General features: G+C 37.0%; 1 long non-coding RNA gene and 1 pseudogene across 1 annotated transcript; both read right to left on the bottom strand.

Annotated features, from left to right (window-relative positions):
* Nucleotides 1-2,691: 2,691 nt before the first annotated feature.
* LOC122096358 lies at nt 2,692-22,716 on the bottom strand. The gene is made up of 3 exons (XR_006145284.1): nt 22,704-22,716; nt 20,084-20,085; nt 2,692-2,769 (listed from the first exon to the last, which is right to left on the bottom strand). It is a non-coding gene; the product is annotated as an uncharacterized LOC122096358 (long non-coding RNA).
* Nucleotides 4,597-6,011, bottom strand: LOC122096357 (annotated as a pseudogene).
* Nucleotides 22,717-22,730: the final 14 nt, after the last annotated feature.

Genomic DNA, 22,730 nt, shown 5'->3' with positions numbered 1-22,730 from the left:
AGATACTTAGGGGAAAGAAAGTGTTTAAGGATTTAAATAAAACTTGTAAAGATAGTGTCATTGGTAATGTCTGTTTTGTTAAATATAAAAGACTAAATTTCGATCATTATTTCAACAGAGCATCTGTGACTTCAAAGACTTTCTTCCATGGAAGAATTCCATAAGGGCTTGAAGACAGGCAACAATTTAGAGGAATACTGCTTTGAACTTGAACTAATTATTTAAAGTTGCAAAATGTAATGCAGACTAAACATGGTTAAAAAAATTTTAAATTTCACTACATGAAGAGATAGGAATTTTTCAGCTGATGCTAAGGCTTATCATTACTCTCAAAAGCCACCAGTATATTTCTGTGGAATATGTTGCATGGTTATATTTTTTTAGATAAGCCTGTTAAACACACATTTATGTTTATGCATCCTGTGATGTTGCTGTCATTTAATAGCCTTAGATTATATTTTAATTCTTCTGAGGACTTTGTTTTCCAAGTTGATTTCTTTGCCCAGAATTTAGAGACAGTGATATAAAGTAGTGATGCATCCCTCTGTTGAACTTTGTTACATAGTATAAAATTTAACAGAAATTTAAATTTAAAATAAAAATGATTTATGCCTTAATTCCTAAACACTAATTAAATTACTAGTTTAATAAAAATTAAACAAAACTTTTCTACTAAACTACAATTGACAAAAATAAAATTAAAATAAAAAATTATATATTAATAAGGAAATACTATTGAACAATTTTAAGGCAACCAACTTAAGATTATTAAATAACCAACCTAGTTATTAATTAAATAGCTAGGACTCTTTTAGTCTGATAATCTTAATTAAATATAACAATAATGTATCTTCAAACTTTAATTAAAATTATATCTACTCTGAATCTAGAAGTAGTACATTGCTCCATCATGCAAGTCCAGTTCAAAGTAGGAGTTTGACTTAATTCTTTGGCTGAATTCTAGTATATATTATGAATAGCCTACATGGAATAAGTAAGTATCTATGCTGTCATTTATATTGTAGTCATAATAGAAAAATCACTATAGAAAGCTTGACTCTTTGTGGTCAGTATGAGTATCCATATTCATAATAAACAAAATAAAACAGTATAGGTAGCAATTTGTGAAGTTTTTAATCACCCTGTCCATGAATTATGTGTTGAATTATTTGGGACTATGAAGTTATCCATGCAGCCAAACCTTTAATGGCTCCTTGTTCCTAACTATCTTGCCTAAATATATTGACCTACCTGAAAAATTATAGTTATCTCTGTTCCATTAATGTAAATCTGTCACCAAGAGGTCTGTACTCTCATATTTTTGTTTGTGCTCTAAATTTCAAATTTACACTCTTCATTTGGTCTATTATGACATTTGCCCCAAGATCCTGAAATCAAGACCCTAAAATTTTAGTATATATAACTTCAACTGGAAAGAATATCCTTGTAAGTGATAAAATTAAGGTCAGGTCTCATTAGGCTCTAATTTGATATGACTACTTTTTTCTAAATATGGGGACATTTTGAGCCCAGGGGGAGACACACCAAATGGAAAGAGGGTGTAATGAAGCAGTTACATGGGTGTCTATCAAGTCAAGATGGAGGCAGAGTGATTGCCAGCAAACCACCGGAGCACAGCAAGAGTCATGAAACAAATTCTCCCTGACTGGCCTCAGAAGCAATCAACACTGATAACACCAGAACGTTTTTGTTTAATTTTAAGTTAATTTATTTTAGTATCTTTAAATAATTGTACAAAGGGGTTTCAATTCAACCGGTCACTTTATGTGTACAATGCATCTTGAACATTCTTTCTATTATTCCATCCCTTCACCTTCATCTACCTCAACCCCATTCATCCTCTCAAGTTACCTGGTTCCATTTTCATATATGTATTTTTTTTTGTTTCGCAGCCTTTAAAATTACATGTTGATTCATATTTTTCAAAATATATGTACAATAAAAAGGAAGATCTAAAACAGAAAAGATTGCCTTAACAGGTAACACAAATTCCAATGAACTCATGATGTGATCACACATGATTATGATCTAATTCAAGCTCATTTTCTCAAGTCCATTTCCCAGCTATACTTATGCTGCAAAAGGATCCCAGGAGAAAATGGAAGTGGAATGAATGTAAAACAAACACCTTTTTGCATCTGGCAGCACTCAAGGGGTCAGAAGACGTACACCAAAAAGTTTAAGACAATTAAAATGTCAAGTGCCACAAGGAAGATATATGACAACCAGAAATTGGGATTTCTCAAGTAGAAAGCTAGTGCTATTTAAGACAACTTCACAATACTGAAACAAACAGAAATAAAAAAGGGTTAGGTAGTAGGGCTTCATTTGCTTTTTCTAGTTTTTAAAAAAACTATTTCAAAAAGGAAGCCACTTGTTTAATATCAAAAGTGCTTTGGAAAGGAGGGAAAACCCACAGACAAATCTGACATCTACTTTATGTTAGCAAATTGTATTTCTTAACATTTCTACATTAGAAATGATGTAACTCTCCAACATTTCCTTTTAAGAAAAGCAGGAAGTGATAATTCATTCTCCGAATACTAAAAAAATGTATTTCAACATTTGATCAAGGAAACTTTATATGCTTTGATTTTTGGTAACATAGGTAACACCAGAAATCAGATTCAATATATTTGCATACTTTTCCATTGCTGTAAGTCAAGTGGCAGACGTTGTGCTCACCTCTAAGGATTGCAGTGCTCTGGGCCTGTGGAAATACCGAGGAGCTGACCAAGGGGAAAATGGCTAAATACCACTGGGTTTACTGTTGAAGAGAAAGGGTTAGATGGAGTGACTTTTAGATATAGGATTAGTTATTTTAGGTCTATGTAAATGCTCTAGGAAAGCTTTGCAATTCAGTCAGTGCTAGTCTGCTTCCTCTACCACCTGACCAGTATCCTGTTTTTGATGCTTTCTACAAATATAAAAATATCTCTGCACTGTTTAGATAAAATTGGAAGGGGAAGAAAAGCCAAATCAGATCACTCAAAAAAATAAAATAAAAAGGCGGACTGGGAAGGTGGCTCAGTGGTAGAGCACTTGCCTTGCATGCCTGAGGCCCTGGGTTTGATTCCTCAGTACCACATAAGCAAAAAGAAAAAGAAAACAGCCAGAAGTGGCGCTGTGGCTCAAGTGGTGGAGCGCTAGCCTTGAGCTGAAGACCTGAGGGACAGTGCCCAGGCCCAGAGTTCAGGCCCCACGACCGGACCCCCCCCCCCAAAAAAAAAAAACCAAATACAAAAAAAATAAAAGAAAAAGAAAAAAAACAGAATGAAGGTAGGAGGAGGGAGAGCAAAAAGAGTAGTACAAGTTCCATAGTTTGGAGGGGAGTCCAGGATACTAAAGAAATTAAAGTGACTGAGAGAAGGGGCAGGCACGAGCAACAGTGCTCTAAAGCTAACAAATACCTAGATTGCTTTGTGTTTCCTCCTCACAAAATCCACATGGAAGGAAAAACTTAAATTTAAAAGCATTAAACTAAAACAAATGCATACTGACTCATAAAATATTTAGACTTTTGAATTTTATCATGATAACCTTTCTTCCTATACAATTTACTTTTTAAATATATTTTTATTGTAATGATACTGTACAAAGGGGTTACAGTTCATGAATAAGGTAATGAGTATATTTCCTATTGAGCACTGTTACCCCCTCCTTTGTTTTTGCTCTATCATCCCTTCCCTCCCCACATCCCAAACTTCTCCCTGCCCCAAAGTTTTAAAGTTCATTTTCAACACAGTGTCTTGTATATCTCATTGTTACAAGGGTCAACCTTTATCCTTATTTCAGCATTTTGTTGTTTCCCTTCCCCTCCCCAAATTAGAAAGATGTATACACAAGATGAAGGGAACTGGAATCAGGTGAAAACAGAGGCTATACCATGGGGGAAGAACATACAAAAGAAACAAAAAATTCACTTAGTACATTTTAAGTACATTAAAAACAACAAGTAAGGTAAAAAAACGCTTGTGTTCCTGTCTTGGTGTTCATTTCACTTAACATGATCTTATATGGTCATATGTACATAGCTTTTAACCTTTTCTGCTTGTCCTAGACATATACTATATTGAAAATGGGGGGAAACGTGGGACTTATGTTTCTTTGGGCCTGGCTTATTTCACTTAATATAATTTTTCCAAGTCTTTCTTTCCATTTCTTAGCAAATGAGGCAGTGTCATTCTTCCTGATGGAGGCATAGAGTTCCATTGTGTGTGTGTGTGTGTGTGTGTGTGTGTGTGTGTGTGTGTGTGTGTGTGTGTGTGTGTGTATCACACTTTCTTGATCCATTCATCTACTGAGGGGCATCTGGGTTGGTTCCATATCTTAGCTATGGTGAATAATGCTGCAATAAACACAGTTGTGACAATTCATATTTTTGTCTTGAAAGACTTCTTAATAGTGGATTTACCCGTGTCAGGCAATTTCACCTTCTTATTTGTACTGGTTGCAGGCTTTTTGAGGAGCTATTTTCACTGAGGGTGAGAGTCTGGCTTTGTTGACAGGAGGTTTGGCCTTAGGAGGGGCTTTCTTGTGTAGGGTTTTAGCTTTCCCCTGCTGGACACCTGGGACTTTAGGTGTAGGCTTGGATCCTCTCTGCTCCATGGATACAGTCTTCCCTGGGGACTTGGCCAGAATTTTCTTCTGCAACCTTCTCTTAGGTGGGGGCTGTTCATCCTCAGATTCTTCTTCTGATGACTAGTCTTCATCTTCATTCTAATCTTTAGAGTCATCTGGTTCTTCCTTTGGAAATAGAACTCCTGGGCTGGGGTAATAAATAAGGAAAGCAGAGCTGGAAGGTGCCACTGAATCCTTTACCAGAGATCTGCTCCATCCACCCATTCTTCTCACATTTCTGCGGGGTTTTCTTCAGCAAATACTTCTGATAGTTAGAATTGTTTCCTGGGTGGTTCTCCAAGATGTACTTCTTCAGAGCAGTGGTGGAGCAGGTCTTGGGTTCATTCATGGCAGCAATGGCAGACAAGATTGCATATTCCATCATGCTTCCACCAAGCATGGGTTTCTACCCTGATTTCTTCAGCTGGAATGTTCCGGAAATACCTTTGCCAATTATTTGCTCTACTGCTCTCTACAGGGCATTCTTCACATCTAACCGTAGGATAATACTGACACACGTATTTCCTGAAGAAACTGTAAGAAGCTTCTTTGGGTTCACAAAGGCGACTAAAGGCCAAGGGGAGCACATCCTCCAAATTTACTTGTGGTTCTGGATATACTGTAGAACTCTTCTTTCTGTTTCTAGACTTCTGAGGTGTTTTTCTTAATTTCTGGACCACAACAAACTTCCAGATGCACCTTTTCCTTTTACCTGTTTGATGACTCCTCTACTTAATTCTCTTTTTGTGTTTGCTTAAGGAGCTAGCCTCTTCTCTCTAGTTCCAAAGAAGGATATTTACGGATGATATATTTTCGAATAGCAGCCACTGACACACCACGCTTCTGGAAGCATGCCTTAATAGCCTCAGTTAAGATTGCATCCATCTTAGGATGTAGAGAAGAAGCCCATTGTTCTTTTGTTTCTGGGCCCTGGCTAACTGGCTGGCAGAAAGGGTAGCCCAGGAAATATTTGTTTTGTTTTGTTTTTCACTTTCTTCTCCTTTTCTTTGGACTGATCTTTCTCACCCTTTTTCCTTTCCTCAGAAGACTTGTTTTCTTCCTTCTCTTCCTTAACAGGCTCCCCCTTGGGCTGTTTTGTCTCATTAGATGTAGCAGGTCGAGTTTCATTCTCTGGTTCTTCTACAGTGGAGACAGATTCCTCTGAACTGATGTCTGGCTCTGGCTTTTCTTCCTCTCCTTCAACAAGCTTGCTTTTGGGTGGAGTCTTCTGGGTGGAATTCACAACCCCTCAAATTGGCATGGTGCTGTCTTGTACCTTCTAACTTGTCCCCGTGAATCAGCTGAGCTCCTACTATAAGTGGGAGTGTCTTAGGATGGACGAGTTCACCTTGAGGCGTATCAGTCGCCATTTAAAATAATTTCTAAGCCTGAATACAGGTTACACACTCTGAAGCCTCTGCTGTTAACCACAAGGATTTTTCCTAATGGTTTCAGTATGGTAAAGAGTCAACCTTGCTGCTCCATGTCCTGGCGCCTAAGTCCCACATGACAAGTCTGCGCCTTTCCCGCTGCTACTTGTCACCACCGCAGCCGTCATCCAGGCCCTGAAGCTGATGTATGTTGTTTTTATTATGTGCTTTAAGTGTACTTTTTAAAATTTTGCCAATGCAAAATAAATTAATTAAATTAAAAAAGAGTACACCCAAATGTAAGCTATGGACTTGGAGTTTTTAAATGGTGTGATTTTTTTTTTGTCAATGTTCCTCAATGGAAACAAATGTTCTATCAGATAAATTATGGGAACCTGGTAGTGGAGGAGTCCATATGGACTCCAGGTTACTGTGAAACTGAGCCAAAAATAATGATAAAGTTCAAAATGCAAAACAAGCGACATGTACAAATACAAAGAGTGATGGTCATGATTCTTGGGCTTATTTTCATATTAGTGGTTAATAAATCAAACCTACTATTCATGGCACGATAGGCCCTCATTAACACAAATTATGTTATGTAGGTTAAAGGGTATTTTTAGAAATAGCAAAGGGCCACCGCAACCCTGTATAACACTAGAACTTTGAGATAACAAGTTTCTATTTTGTTATATATTTTATTGTTAGATACTGTGTAGAGGGGTTACAGTTACATGAGTGCATTTCTTATCCAGCACTGTTATCCCCTTCTTCGTTTTTCCCAGATTATTTTAAGCCATCCAGTTTTCAATACATTCTTATGGAAGCCCTAAGAAATTAGCACACAATAATTTCCTATGGGAGAAAAGTAACAAAATCTATGCAGCTTTTCTAACTTGAAAAGTTTATTTTTAACAATGATTTTCTCTCAATCTTTAAGGATAATGTGAATATTCAAATAATTTATGGAAGAGCAAATTTCTTTGCCTATTAGCCAATTAGCTGGGAGGTTAGGGAAAATGCTACTTTAAAAACGACTTGATGGTTGGGGAGGAGTTGGGAGGGGGAGAGGAAAGGGATGGTAGGGTATAAACAAAGGAGGAGGGTAACAATGCTCCATAGGAAATGGACTCATTACCTTGCTCATGTAACTATAACCCCTCTGTATAGCATCTTTAATATATATATATATATATATATATGTGTTAATTGCTTGATTAGAAAATTCCTCATACACTTTTAAGAAAAAAATTGCTTTAAATAAAACATTAGTAGAGCATAAACTCAGTATAATGGACATGCATAACATCTAGAGTAACAATGACATGTTCAGTTTTGTTACTGTGCATTCATTCAATAAGATACAATATTAGTTTAATTAAAATATTTTGTTTTACTCAAATAGATCAAAGACCTCAGAGTCAAAGCAGACACTCTGAAAACATTACAGGATGGAATAGGAGAAACTCTAGGTCTCCTTAGCGCAGGCCAAAATTTTCTTAATAGAGACCAGGAAACACAACACATCTAAGAAAGGTTGGACAAATGGGATTGCATGAAGTTGCAGAGCTTCTGCATGGCAAAGAACATAGCTAGCAAGATCAATAGAAAGCCTACAGATTGGGAGAAGATCTTCACTAGCCATACAACGGACAAGGGTCTCATATCTAAAGTATACTTGGGACTCAAAAAATTAAATCCTCCAACAACAAATTCTCAAAGAAACAACTGCCCAATAAATAAGTGGGCTAAAGACTTAAAGAGAAACTTCTCTGAAGAAGAAAGAAGGATGGTGAATAGACACATGTAGAAATGCTCAACCTCTCTAGCCATAAAAGAAATGCAAATCAAAACAACATTAAGATATCACCTCACCCCAGTTAGAATGGCAAAAATCAAGAACTCTAATAACAACAGATGCTGGAGGGGATGTGGACAGGAGGCAACCTTACTGCATTGTTGGTGGGAGTGTAAACTTGTTCAACCACTTTGGAAAGTAGTATGGAGGTTCCTCAAAAGACTCCACATAGAGCTCCCCTATGACCCAGCAATCCCACTTTTGGGCATTTAGCCAAATGTTTACAAACAAGACCACACGAAAGCTACCAGCACAACAATGTTTATTGCAGCATTATTTACCATAGCTAAGATCTGGAACCAACCCAGATGCCCCTCAGTAGATGAATGGATCAAGAAAATGTGGTATATATACACAATGGAATTCTATGCCTCCATCAGAAAGAATGACATTGCCCCATTTGTTAGGAAATGGAAAGGCTTGGAAAAAATTATATTAAGTGAAGTAAGCCAGGCCCAAAGAAACATAGGTCCCATGGTTTCCCTTATTTGCAATAACTAGTGTATGTATGAGTCAAGCAGAAAAGGTCAGATAAAGTGATATTAGGAAAATGAACCCTAAGATATATATTTAAATGCTTTTTTTCTTTCATGCATTTGTTTCTAATGCATTTATGAGATTATTTCTTTGTTGCTTTGTATGTCCCTCTCCCACAGTATAACCCCTGCTTTCACTGTATTTGAGGTCGGTATAATTTGTGGAGGAGAATGGGAAAAACAAGTCGTTTAAATAAGGATACAGGTGGACCCGTTGCAACAATGTTGTACAGGTTGTCATGTCGAAAACAAACTTTACAACTTTGGTGGGGGGGGGTGGGGAGGATTGGGTGGTGGGGCGGGGGGAGGCTGGGAAGGGATGGGAAGGGTAAACAAAGGAGGAGGCTACAATGCTTGATAAGAAATGTACTCATTATCTAGCCCATGTAAGTGTAGCCCCTCTGTACAGCATTTTCACAAGAAAAAAAGAAAAAGAAAAAAGAAAAAAAATATTTTGTTTTAAAAATAAACATTTAAGTAACAAAGATCAAAGAAACAAATAATAAAGTTTGTTTTACTTACGCTTCCAATTTGAATATACACACAAAAAATTTCATCCTCTACCTGCCCTTCCCAATGAAGACACAGTCAGAGGCTCAGGCAGGAAAGAAACTGTTTAATTTCTCTTTCTCTACATTGCAATCTTCAATCTGATTAAATAACAGAAATGGTTTCTCATGTAAAATTTCATACAAAATTATTTTGGACTGTGCAAATTCTTCCACTTTGTATGAAAATATAGCATTTACATTTTGATAAAATGTTTTTAAAATCTGAGAATGCTATGAGAAAATGAAATTGCTGCAAGATTCCTGTTGCTTTCAGTGGGAGTTGCACAAATAGAATGATGATCAGGAATCTAGCTAATTAGCAATCCTTCTTTGCTGTACCTTAGTTATGCCACTGTTAAGTTCTACTCAAGAAACTGAGCTTTCATCTAAGTCTCTGAAGAAACTAATGTTACATTTGGGTTATGCAAAATGTCAACTGGTAATTTTAAATATGCAGAGAGACTTTAAAATATATTTCAGTGGGTGAAAATCTGCTTCCTTTGATGAAATCCTTGCTCTTTACATAAGACACAAAGCAAAGGTGATTAACAATGTTTGTCTTAAGAGTACCATGGAAAATCACTTGGATATTAATTGAATCCTTTCTAGAATATTTATAATTTATGAAAAAGATGAAATATTTGAATGATAAGGTAACCAATTCTCACTTTTTACAGAAAATGGCAGCTTTCAGAATGATTATGTTTCCTTCTCCTCGAGACTGCTTCCTCTCAACTGCCAATTGCTGAAAGGAAAGATTTTGACTTCTGAAAACCTTGTACTTAGTCAAGCATTAAGGACAGGAATTAAAAGACATCATTTATTTTGAGTTAAGGACCTGTTGGTCCAAACTTAGAAAGTAGCCATCCTCATGAAACACGTAGAGTAAGAAGGATTCTACTAATTGGTGAGTCAAATATAAAAATTCTTTCCAAGTACTCTTCTACCATTCTGCGTAAAATATTCTCATCCTCTTATAAACAATGCCAGGAGAACAGAATGTTAATGTTCTCATGTATTTAGAATTAAAACATTAATATTCAAAATATAAACTTATAACTGAAAACTCCAAGGGCCCAGAGAGACTTACTCATAGCTATGTGATGGTTTATAGAATTATATAACTAGAAGGAACATATTCCATGCTCTTACCCGAATGACTAAGCCTTACTAAAGCATTGCCTTAATTTCAAATTTATTTTTTCTTTCAACAAAAGGAAACCAAAAATCAAAGGTGAAAAAATGTTGATAGTTATATTGTATTGATATATTATCATTATATCAAGGTCAGAGTATGATTCAAGGTGATTAATTTCAGTATGTTCTTACAATAAAAGCATATTTAATCTCTCATGAGACTGTCCACATTCTAACATCTAATTTTATCATAAGGTCAACAGAAAGATGATCAGTTATAAAAATAGTATGTATTGTACAATTCATTTCTGTAACTTCTAAGATTAGAACAAAAAGAGAAATCTTTGCTTGAGTTAAAAATAACTGAACAAAGGTTAACTGATGTTTTTTGACACATATGAAGATTTCTAAATAAGTTTGAATATTTTCCACATAGATTTTAATAACTTCTTACATACAATTAAAATAAGTATCTTATCCAGATTAAACAGGCTTTACATAGTGTAAATACTGGACCTCTGGGTTTGCAAAATAAATGTGGAGCAAAAGAAAGCTTTTATTCATTCTGTTACATATAAACAATATTTGATATTTAAGTTCTAAGCATTACAGATGTAGATATAGATATAGATATAGATATAGATATATAGCCAGTCTTAGGGCTTGAACTTGGGGCCTGGGCACTGTCCCTGAACTTCTTTTGCTCAAGGTTAGCACTCTCCCACTTGAGCCACAGAGCCATTTCCGGCTTTTCCTGTTTATGTAGTACTGAGGAATCAAACCCAGAGCTTCATGCATGCGATGCAAGCACTCTACCACTAGGCCACATTCCCAGCCCTTATATTTTAGACAATATTAAATCAATATTCTGCACCTATTATTTACTCACTATTCACTTGTACTTCTTTGATCTCACCAGGGGTTTTGACTCTCACTGATCATAAACGTTCATTATCCTATTCTATGAAGTGAGTTTTACATAATTATTCCATTTAGTATCTCTTCCCTTTCTCTTTCACCCTTTCTTCTTAGGCAATCAGGATTTTGACAAGTGATCTTTACTTAAATTTGTAAAAATCAGATGTTGGAATGCTTAGTGGTAAAACATTGAATGCCTCATAGAATGAAAACAAAATTTTATTTTTTTAAAATTGGTTGTGGGGCTTGAACTCTTGTGCCTGGACACTGTCCCTCAGCTCTTCAGCTCAAGGCAAGTACTCTACCACTTGAGCCACAGCGCCACTTCCAGTTATCTGATGGTTTATTAGAGATTAGAATCTCACAGACTTTCCTGCCCAGGCTGGCTTTGAATTGCAATCCTTAGACCTCAGCCTCCTGAGTAGCTAAGATTACAGGCTTGAGCCACCAGCCTGCCTTCGATTTTATATGAGCATATATTTTGTACATTTCAGGTATTTTTTCAGCTTGCTGGTAGGTAACTAGTAAATATTAGCAGATATACTTAAGTCATTTCATGACTACCTGTTGTGACCTTTTTCTTTGCCAATTTATTCAGAAGTTAATGTTTAACCATCTACCTAAACATTCATACAGCATGCATTGATCAAGGTATCAGCTGACTTCCTCTAGATAACATGATTAGGCAAAGCTGCTACATGAAAGACTTGCCCTTATAAATAGTTTCAAAGCCTTGTTGCTTTAGAATAAAAACAAATATGGATTTATCCTTCAGAATCTTTTACGCTGGGTCTGTAGATCAAAAGTCAAATTCAAGAATGGATTATTATTTTTCTTCATGACCCAGAGCTACTTGAGATCCTTTAACAAAAACTTGCCATCAACAACTTTAAAAGTGCATTCACCAGATCCATCCAAGCAGAGAGGCTCCATCCTGCCAAGCCACTCTGCTCCATGGTGGGAACCCCAGAGCTACATGGGACATCCACAGAACACCAGAGCAGAAGAACTGCAAGAAACTGGTGCTGATCCGGAGAGCGCAAACAGAGATAAACCCCAGTGCTCAGAACTTGCACGGAGGCCTCTCCCCCACCCCTCGGCCAGAGGCCGGAGGCCCATCCCGAGGCATGACCCAAACAGCGAACAGCATCAACCAGCATCAACCGAGGCAGAGACAGAGGAGAAACCACAGCACAAAGAACCTGCATGGAGGCCCCTCCCCAACCCTTGGCCGGAGGCCCGAGGCCCATCCTGCGGCGCAGACCCGAACAGCATCAACTGAGGCAGAGACAGGAGAGAAACACACAGAGCCACCCCCCACCCAGCACAGCCCACAACCACTTCAATTGAACTCTAATTGCAATGGCAACTAACAACCTACATCACACAGAAACAACAACTAGCTCCAGGGTGAGTACCCCGCAGGGGACACTGTATCCCTCAAGGAAGACCAGAGCTGGTGGGAATGCCCAGACCCTGACCCAGACCCCCTACCCCAACACCTGGACCACAGGACCCACTAAAACTGGGAACTGTTCTAGAGCTCCACTAGCCCAAGGAGCACACTCAGTTGGCCAGGCTAGAGCAAGAGCGCCCCTGGAAGGGAGCTTAAACGCCCAAGCCAGAAACAACACCCCTAGGTCAAGACATTCAACAGTGGAAGAAATTTGAACTGTGTACTCCAGGCTGCGTAACCTAGGTGGGATACACAGCATCACAGGTCCAACTGGAATGCCCCAGGCCTGGGGCTGGGACCAGGCCTGGGGATCCGGTGCCTGAGCAACACAACCAACTCCTCCCAACTGAAGTCACAAGCTGAGCATATGCTTCAGCAGAGGAGAGAAAAACAGGGAACTGCACCCCCTGGGAATCACGCCTGTGACAGCAAAAGACGCGGGGGTTAGGGATAAGAGAAACCCAAACCCCACCAGAATCCGACCCATATATTCTAGGCTGGGAATTGGACAACACAGGCTGCCAACAACTGATAATAGTCAGGAGCTCAGGCTGGTAAGGAGGTTCAGCAGTAGAGTGTCTTGGGTGCATGAGGCCCTGGATCTGATTCCTCAGCACCACATGAGCAGAAAGGGCCAGAAGTGGTGCTGTGGCACAAATGGTAGGGTACCAGCCTTGAGCTGAAGAGCTGAGGGACAGCACCCAAGCCCAATCGGCCAAAAAACAAACAAACAAAAAACATCAGGAGCCCATAGCAGACTCTAGCATCTGGGAGAGTGCATCCAGCACATCCTATCTCACCAAGAGCATCTGTAGGAGCAAACAGGAGCAGTCTAGGCTGCTCAACTCTTTTAAAGGTAGGAACTGCCAGTGATCTACAGCAGAGAGCTGAGAACCCTATGTGGGTCAGACCAGCAGCTGGAGGTTGGCCCCCAATAGAATCGATATCAGGTACAGACTCTCTCTACCAGCACAGAAACAGCAACCAAGCAAAGACAGACACCTATTGACCAAAACAAAATTTCAGATTAGTCTCCAATAATCCCTGAATCCCCATGCGAAAATCACAGAGAAAAATTACAAGGTTTATCAACACCCAGGATAGCAAGCTATCCCCCAAAGCCAGCAGCCACCCAGGGGAGAGCCCAGTAGGAGCAAAGCAGGAATGGAAGACAATAGCTACTTCCAAGAGATGTTGGAGGCAATGACTCAAGAAATAACTCGAGAAATAGACCTGAAATTGAAAGAACACAGGGTCGAAATATCGAAAGAGATTAAGGATGTCAAACAGGAGATGCATGCAAAAATAGAGGCAGCAGACACCTCACTAAGAGGTGAGATCAGTGCCAAAATAGAGGCAGTACACACCTCATTAAGAGGTGATATTATTACTTTGAGAACCAACATCGAATCCATAAATGAGTCCATTTCCTCCATGCAAACCACAATGGAAGTCACAGTTAACAAAGTGAACGAAATAGAATATGGATACAGAAGACAGAATACACCAACTGGACCAAAAAATGACAGATATGGAAAAATCACTTAAATTATGCCAAAGGGAAATTCAAGAGCAAACAGATAGTGCCAAGAAATTTAACCTTCGAATAATTGGAGTGGACGAAGGTGAGGAATATCAAAGCAAGGGAATGCAATACCTATTCAACAAGATAATCAGTGAAAAATTTCCCCATCTCCAAAAAGACCATCTTACCTACATAACAGAAGCATATAGAACACCTAACAAGCAAAATCCCAGGAGAAACAGTTCTAGACACATTATAGTAAAAATGATAGATCTGAATAATAAGGAAACAAAAGCGCATTCACCATAGTACTACAGCTGAGTTTGTGTGTGTGTGCGTGCATCACACACACACACACACACACACACACACACACACACACGCTACTCCTGGAGCTTGAACTAGAGGCCTGGGCACTGTCCCTGACCTTTTTGTTCAAGACTAGCACTCTACCACTACAGCTCCATTTCCAACTTTTTTGGTGGTTAATTAGAAATCAGAATCTCATAGACTTTCCTGCCTAGGCTACCTTTGAACCTTATTCCTGAGATCTCAGCCTCCTGAGTAACTCCTGAGAAGCTCAGTCCTAGGCTACTGGTGCCAGATAGGAATGAGATATTTTTTGGTCTTTTAACTGAGAAATTAAAGATGAATGGAAGTTAATATCTTATATACAGTAACATTTAACTAACAAGAATACAAAATTAACAAAAAGACACAAACTTGTGTAAGTTTATTATCAACCATTCTTTCCTTATCTTTAAAATATTTCTAGTGTTATCCTCTATATGATCTCTCATCTCTCAGAAAAATATCTAGACAATATATATAGACAAAAATCTAGAAATTTTCTCCCTTTAATGACAAATGGGAAACATTTTGAAGTAGTGAAGTGTCTTTTACACACAAAACAACTAGGACATGTTGAATAAGGTAATGATTTATTGTTCAGAGCAAGTCATTATTGGAATTAGAACTTTTGGATCTTTATTATTCATTTATTGGTATTATCTTTAAATCATTCTGCATAGGGTTTCAACCCAATAATTCAATTTCTGTGTACAATTCACCTTGACCAATCATCCCTTCCATCTTCTTTGATCTTGACTACCTCAATTCAATAGGCTCTATATTAAATTATGGAAGGAAACTAAACAGAATAAGTCGCCAATGCTATCCTCAAAAAACACTGAATATATCGAATGAAATAGTTTGTACCTGGTATAACATGCTATACTTCATTAATATATCTTTTATCAAGCATTTACTGAGTATTTTCTATTTTAGGTGATAGGTAAATAACAAAAACAAGTACAAAATGACTGCACAGTTGAAGAGGAAATGAAAGTATGGAAACAAAAAAGAGAGACTGAAGTGCATGTGTATAACATAAAATCAACTGCTGTTAACTAGTTGATAAATAGGAAGAATGAGATTTTAAGCATTAAAAATAGAAATATGATGTGCCCTGCAGAATTAAATTGAACAACAGTCTTTAATATTTATAAAATAATTGGTCATTATAATGAAGATATTTTAAAGAAAGGATACAATAGGATCTGTGTTACATTTGGAATTAGCAAATGTAAAATAATGGCACAAACTAAGTGGAACTAACCCCACTGAAAAAAGTACTTGAAGTGAAAAATATTAAAAATAAGGGAGCTAGCATTTATAAAGGTAAAATTAATCTCATTCTAAATTAAATAGCCCTCCCACACTAATTTATACAACAAAAAGTCTATTACACCTTTGATAGAATTACTCTTGTGATGCCCAGAGTCTTTGTCAAGTTTTCAATGTAAGACAAATGCAAGCTAGGCTTTAGGATAAACTTATCTTTTCCAGTAGTTTAATGTAACTCTGAGAGAATAGCAAAGGTGACAAAGAAATGATTTATTTGTCTATTACAAATCAGAAAAGAAACTACAAGAAATTCTCAATCTAAATAACAAGAAACAAATGACTGCATGTGTCCTTACTCTGTAGGAGACCAAGGTGTAGGAACAGTCGGAGAGATGAATTAGCATGCATAAAAACAGATATAGCTTCAAAATAACTAGAGGTACTGTGAGGAGATGAAAACAGTATCAGATCTAAAAATAAGTTGAGATTTGATCTACTAATTTCAAAATTAATTGTTGAATGTGTAGCCATTCTACTAGGAGACTTGTCAGCCTTGGTCACAGTGTGTGCCCTCAGGACATATTCACTCTAGCTGAAAAGCTATACCAAAAATATAAACTCTCAAAATTTAAGGTAAAATATATGAGACTTTGAAAAACTGATGTACAAATGAAATGTTCTGAAGTTCAAAGGAGCAAGAAATGAAAACAAATGAATCAAGAAAAAAGTTCTGGTGGGAAGAGCACGTGGACTGAACTTTGTATACTATTATCTGAAAAGGCAGATAACAAAGACCATGAGCAAAAAAAAAACAGAAAAAAAAAGGCATGTAGTTGATGATGTTCACATAACAGAATATCATGAAACAAAGTACAAAAAATGGAAAAGGTAAATCAAGGCTGTATCTTAAAGGTCAGGGAATTCGGTTTGATTTGACAGTCAGTGAGAAACCAGTACAATTTTTAAAGGAAATAAGTTTGTGCTGTGGAGCACAAACTTAAGAAAGATTGAGCAATTGTTTCTTTGAAGATTTGTTGTTGGGGGATTTAATTTTTTGAGTTCAAGGTATATGTTAGATATGAGACCCTTGTCCGTTGTATGGCTAGTGAAGATCTTTTCCCAATCCGTGGGCTTTCTATTGATCTTTCTAGCTATGTCCTTTTCCATACAGAAGCTCTGCAATTTCATGCAGTCCCATTTGTCCAACCTTCCTTTGATTTGTTTTGTTTTTGGGTCTCTATTAAGAAAATTTCGAAGAAACAACTGCCCAATAAACAAGTGGGCTAAAGACTTAAAGAGAAACTTCTCTGAAGAAGAAAGAAGGATGGCCTATAGACACATGAAGAAATGCTCAACCTCCCTAGCCATAAAAGAAATGCCAATCAAAGCAACATTGAGATACCACCTCACCCCAGTTAGAATGGCTAAATCAAGAACTCTAATAACAACAGATGCTAGAGGGGATGTAGAACGAAGACAACCTTACTGCATTGTTGGTGGGAGTGTAAACTTGTTCAACCACTTTGGAAAGCAGTATGGAGGTTCCGCAAAAGACTCCACATAGAGCTCCCCCATGACCCAGCAATCCCACTTTTGGGCATTTAGCCAAATGTTTACAAACAAGACCACACGAAAGATACCAGCACGACTATGTTTATTGCAGCATTATTTACTATAGCTAAGATATGGAACCAACCCAGATGCCCCTCAGTAGATGAATGGATCAAGAAAATGTGGTATATATACACAATGGAATTCTATGCCTCCATCAGAAAGAATGACATTGCCCCATTTGTTAGGAAATGGAAAGTATTGGAAAAAATTATATTAAGTGAATTAAGCCAGGCCCAAAGAAACATAGGTCCCATGGTTTCCCTTATTTGCAATAACTAGTGTATGTCTGAGTCAAGCAGAAGAGTTCAGATAGAGTGATGTTATGGAAATTAACCCTAAGATATGTATTCCAATTTTTTTTTCTTTCATGTGATTGTTTCTAACACATTTATAAGATTATTTCTTTGTTGCTTTGTATGTCCCTCTCCCACAGTATAACCCCTGCTTTCACTGTTTTTCATGTCGGTATAATTTGTGGAGGAGAAGGGGAAAAATAAATTGTTTAAATAAAGATACAGGTGGACCCATTGCAACAATGAGATGTACAAGTCGTTATGTCGAAAACAAACTTCACAACTTTGGTGCGAGGGGGGAGCGCTGAGGGTTGGAGAGGTGGGGGGGGGAAGGGATGGGAAGGGGAAACAAAGGAGGAGGCTACAATTCTTGATAAGTAATGTACTTATTGTCTTGCCCATGTAATTGTAACCCCTCTGTACAGTATTTTCACAATAAAAAAATTAATTAAAAAAAAGAAAGATTGACCAAAAGCTTCTAATCTAGCTGGACACAAGAAATTCACACCTACAATCCTAGCTACTCAGGATGCTGAGACTTGAGGATTGAAATTCAAAGCTAGCCAGGCAGGAAAGTCCATTTTACTCTTATCTCCAATAGCAAAAATTTGGAATTAAGGGTGTGGCTTAACTGGTAAAGGACCATAAGCAAAAAGCCAAGCAAAAGCAAGAAGTCCTCAGTTCAAATCCAAGTACTGGATTATTAAAAAAAATCTACAATAGTCTGCTTCTTTCTGGGCTTTTGATATTGTTGTTTTGTTTTGTTGTTTTTGTTAATGTTCTCATGATTTGTTAATAATATAAGAGGCTGCAACTTTATGGACTCCCACACATACACATGTGCATATTCACTTTGGAATAACAACTAAAAACAACCTTTTCTTTAATTAAAACTACTGCTAGCAGGATGGTGCTAAATAAAATAGCCTTATTTCAATATTTCCAAGGCTAGGAAGAGATAATATGAAATCATCCCAGGGAGAGCCTGGGTGGAGAGATGCTCTATAAGAGGTAAGCCATAGGTAGCTAAGTCCAGGTCTTTGAAAGGATCCAAGACTGGAAAGGTGACAAATATTTTTTTGGTTACTGGTAGCTGAGATACAAGTTTTGAAACAAAGCATAATGGTAGGGAAGAGATAAAAATATAATTGAATAAGCTCTGTTTAGCTAGAGAACATGTGATGTAGCCCTAGCCCCAAATTCTGTGGGAGATTGTCAGAGACAAACTGGTACCACCACCCTCAAATGAAAATACTTTGCTAATACATACACTGGCAGGGACATTTATAATTCATTCTGGGATAAACAATTTCCACATGACTCTGTGGAGGTGGAAAGGCATAGTCTATTTGTATAATATTAAATGTTTTCCATGACCTTTATGAGGGGAATTTGAACATCAGATTTCATTTGATTTAGAAAATAATGGGCTAATTAGAAAGAATAATATTACATCATTTGCAGGGATATGGTTAGGACAAATCATGTTAAGTCAGGCAACCCAAGCTCAGAGAGATAAACAGCTCATGTTTTCGCTCATGTTTTCTCTCATATTTGGAAGCTAGATCTAAAATACACCAGGACATGATAAATTATATAAGACTCTAGGCATTCACACACAGTGAAAACAGAAGAGGATACTCCTAAGAGAGAGAGGAAGAACAAAAAGGCACAATGCTTCTCTGTTTCTGATCATATAAAATGACATTTATTGAAATGAACTATAGGAAATGGAAACTAAATTTTTTTTCTTTAAATAATAATGGGCTAGTTCTTATATCCATAGTTTATGATAAGAAAATTCATATGTGAGGCAGTGGCAAAACTTTGTTCTAGAAAACCCAAGTTTTAATAGATGCCATCAAGTGTCTTAAGAAGTACTATTATTTAGCCATAATAAAGTATTGCAGTATTTACATGCTTTGCTGAGTGTAAGAGCTCTGCTTGTATGATGAGCTTCGATATTTCTGTTTTCACAATAGCTAATAGCTATAACAAAACATGTTGTTTTCTGACAGAAGAAATAGACATTGAATACTTAATTCATAAGTTTATTTTTTCACCTAAATATGTCAAAATGAACTACAAATTACCCTTGACTCATCACTTATGATGATGTGAATCTTTTTTTCCAATGAATTTCTGGTTATCTCCACTATTCCTGTTGGACTTACATTCAAGGCCTACTAGTAAATGGAAGTATACGCATATGCACACATGCATACATACATGGATATGCTCATATATTATAGGAGGTTATTATCTTTTACTTGGGATTTAATTGGAAAAAGCATTGCTTTATCAATTTAGTATTGACAAGAAGCCAATCCATTTCTCATCCCTACAACATTCCTAAGTTTCTTGGTTAACAAAAATACCAATAAGTCTAGAACTATGAGCAAAAATAGAAAAGCCTTTCTGTCAACAGTTTTAGCAAAGCTTAAAAACCACTCTGCGATATGAAATGTCTAGATTTGCCTAAGAACCATCTATAGGTCTCCAGTATTCTTTGATGTACAAAAACCTCTCACATATATAGAAAGTGTACTTTCTCTTACCACTTTTCTCACCATTCTCTACAAGCCTATTTAAAATCTTCCTTTTTATCTCCCTGTCTCTCCTTACAAAGCTGCAAGTCCCAAATGCAAACTCCTGTCCCAGATCACATATTCATCACAGCAAGCACTCTCCATGGCCTAATACAATAAAATCAATGCAACAATGTCACTTGTCAGTCTCTTTGTGCATAAGATAAAATGATGCCATCTGTGAGACAAAGTAATGTGGGATAATGAGTCAGCTCCAACTCCTGTAAAAGAGCCTAGTCAGTCTGGGCCTGGGGAGAAAATGATGAAGACAGGGCAATCAGAGAATCAGGGCACTAGTGATTCATTTCTTAATTTATAGAAATGTGAAGTTCTTAAGCTTATATGAGCAGATCAACTGACAAACCTGCTATGCACATTTTATTATACTTTTATTATACCTGCTAAGCACACCTGCATTTTTTTGATAGTTTGCTTGAGGCCATCATAGCAGCAGGGCCAGGAATACATTAGTAAAATTAGAAGAAACAGCACCAGGCAACTTCAATGTGCATGTAAACAATTAGCAGCTCATTAAGGACAATTTCACTTTTGTGGGAGTCTATCCTTTCTTTGATCAAATTTAAGCTGGCTAATTAATTGCATCCTCCACTATGAGGGTCAACGGTGTCTCAAAGGCTGCATCACTGTCTGGCTCAGAGTTACCTTTGAGCATACTTACTGCACTATAATCATCTACAGAATTATCCATATTTATTATGGCAGGCCAAGTAGAAAAAAATACCTTTCTAAATTCTATTCATAGCCCTGCTTCTGTAATATCCTTATCTCATTCTAGGGTATGAGTTAAATATGCTGAATGTATGCAGACTAGTTTAGCCTCTAGAAAAGGTTTTTGGAGAAGAGGAGATGGTGGTAAAACTAAAAAGCAAAAGGACCAAGGAAGCAGTAAAGTGAGGATGTATTAAAAGCTATTAACCTACCTCCCAACCCCAGATAAAAAATAATAATTGGACAATATACAACCCCCCTCACCATGGTCATAATCAGATTTAAATTTAGCAACATCACAATCTGCTTAATACATCCACTGAAAGCACTTTGGAGATTTATTTAGAATTTTAAAACTTGACTTCTCACCCCATATTTAATTGGACTTGGCTATCAAATGGCAGATTTATTTTCAAAATAATATGTTATTTACAAAGTAACCTTGATTTAAAATCTCAAGTTGAATTTGAAACAAATATTAATGAGCACACAAAGAGTGGAACATACCAAGTTTTAATCCATAACAAAGTATTCCCATCTGATATGAAAGATAGAATATCTTTGAAATAGAATTGTCTTGCAATTTGCCCTTCACTGTTGCTGAAAAGTTATCACTTGTGATATAATTTTAACTGTAATATATCACAGTAGGATTTATTTATTCATTCAGCTAAAATTTACTGAACCAACTCTGTGTACCAAACACTGGACTAGTGGTACAGGGTTAAATTAAATGGGTTCCTGCTCTCCAGGAGCACACAAGGTACTTGGGGAGACAAATGTGTAAATGGCTAATCACAAATTATGCATGAATTGAGTATTATAAGAGCTCAAAGGAAGAAACAACTTCTTAAAGGTGATGCCATTGAGGCCATTAGCAGGGGCTGGCTCTTATCTCTGGATATAATAGAGAACACACAAAATACACCAAAGAGCATAATGCACCGTTATTCTTTCATACCATCTGGTTCTTTTCCTTTGGAATGATTATGATGACAGTTATACATATGATTATTTTATTAAAGCCTGTCTTTTGTCTAAACTGTATAGTCTTGAGAGACAGAGAGAAGAAAGGAGAGTCATCTCTTTTAATTGACTATCTCCAGTTTACTATTGTGCAGACATATGATAGTTATTGTTGGATAAATAATGAATAAAGACAATATTTTCAACTATGGGGATTTATTTATTATGGGAAATGTCTCTACATATCAATATCTGTAACTTTACTAGTTTGAGAAGCATCCTCTTAGTTTTGCATTCAAATAGTTCACCTACTCCAACAGACAGTTATTCTCTGACATAAGCAGATACAAACATTATTACTACCACATAGTTTTGCCAAAAAACATAAAATACCAGGTTACCACATGTAACACAGCTTATCTTGTAAGAGAAACCTGTTCTAGTATCCTCTATGAACTAACCCACAGCCATGTCTCTTTCTCTCTCACAAATACACCAATGTGTCTTTACTTGCCCTGCCCAATCTCCTCCATACTTTCCCTAACCCTATCACATCTAGTCTGTATAGGTCAATATTAATTTTAGAAAATTTATGTTTCCTTGGGTCCTGGACCTCAATGAAATAAAAATACACTTATGTTGAGGTTTTCATCAGACGTAACTACTGTTCTAAAAGCATTCAGTTCATGGCAAGAAAATCATATGGCAATAAAGTCAACTCATTATTTAAAATAATACATACAAAATTTCATGATGTGGAGGTTCCGGGAAGATGGCGGAGGAGAAGCTAGAATCTGAACAAGCTCTCGCATAGAAAGCAGTTTTAGAGTTCCAGTGAACAGTCCTAAGCCAGAGAATCACACCAAGTGTGCCATCACAGGACAGAGAGTTAGACAAGAGAGGGAAAGCCAAGGCAAGAAGA

Source organism: Dipodomys spectabilis, unplaced genomic scaffold, assembly GCF_019054845.1.
Source record: "Dipodomys spectabilis isolate Male_0828 unplaced genomic scaffold, ASM1905484v1 ptg000369l, whole genome shotgun sequence".
Classification (NCBI taxonomy): domain Eukaryota; kingdom Metazoa; phylum Chordata; class Mammalia; order Rodentia; family Heteromyidae; genus Dipodomys; species Dipodomys spectabilis.
This window is presented reverse-complemented; position numbering and strand designations above follow the sequence as displayed.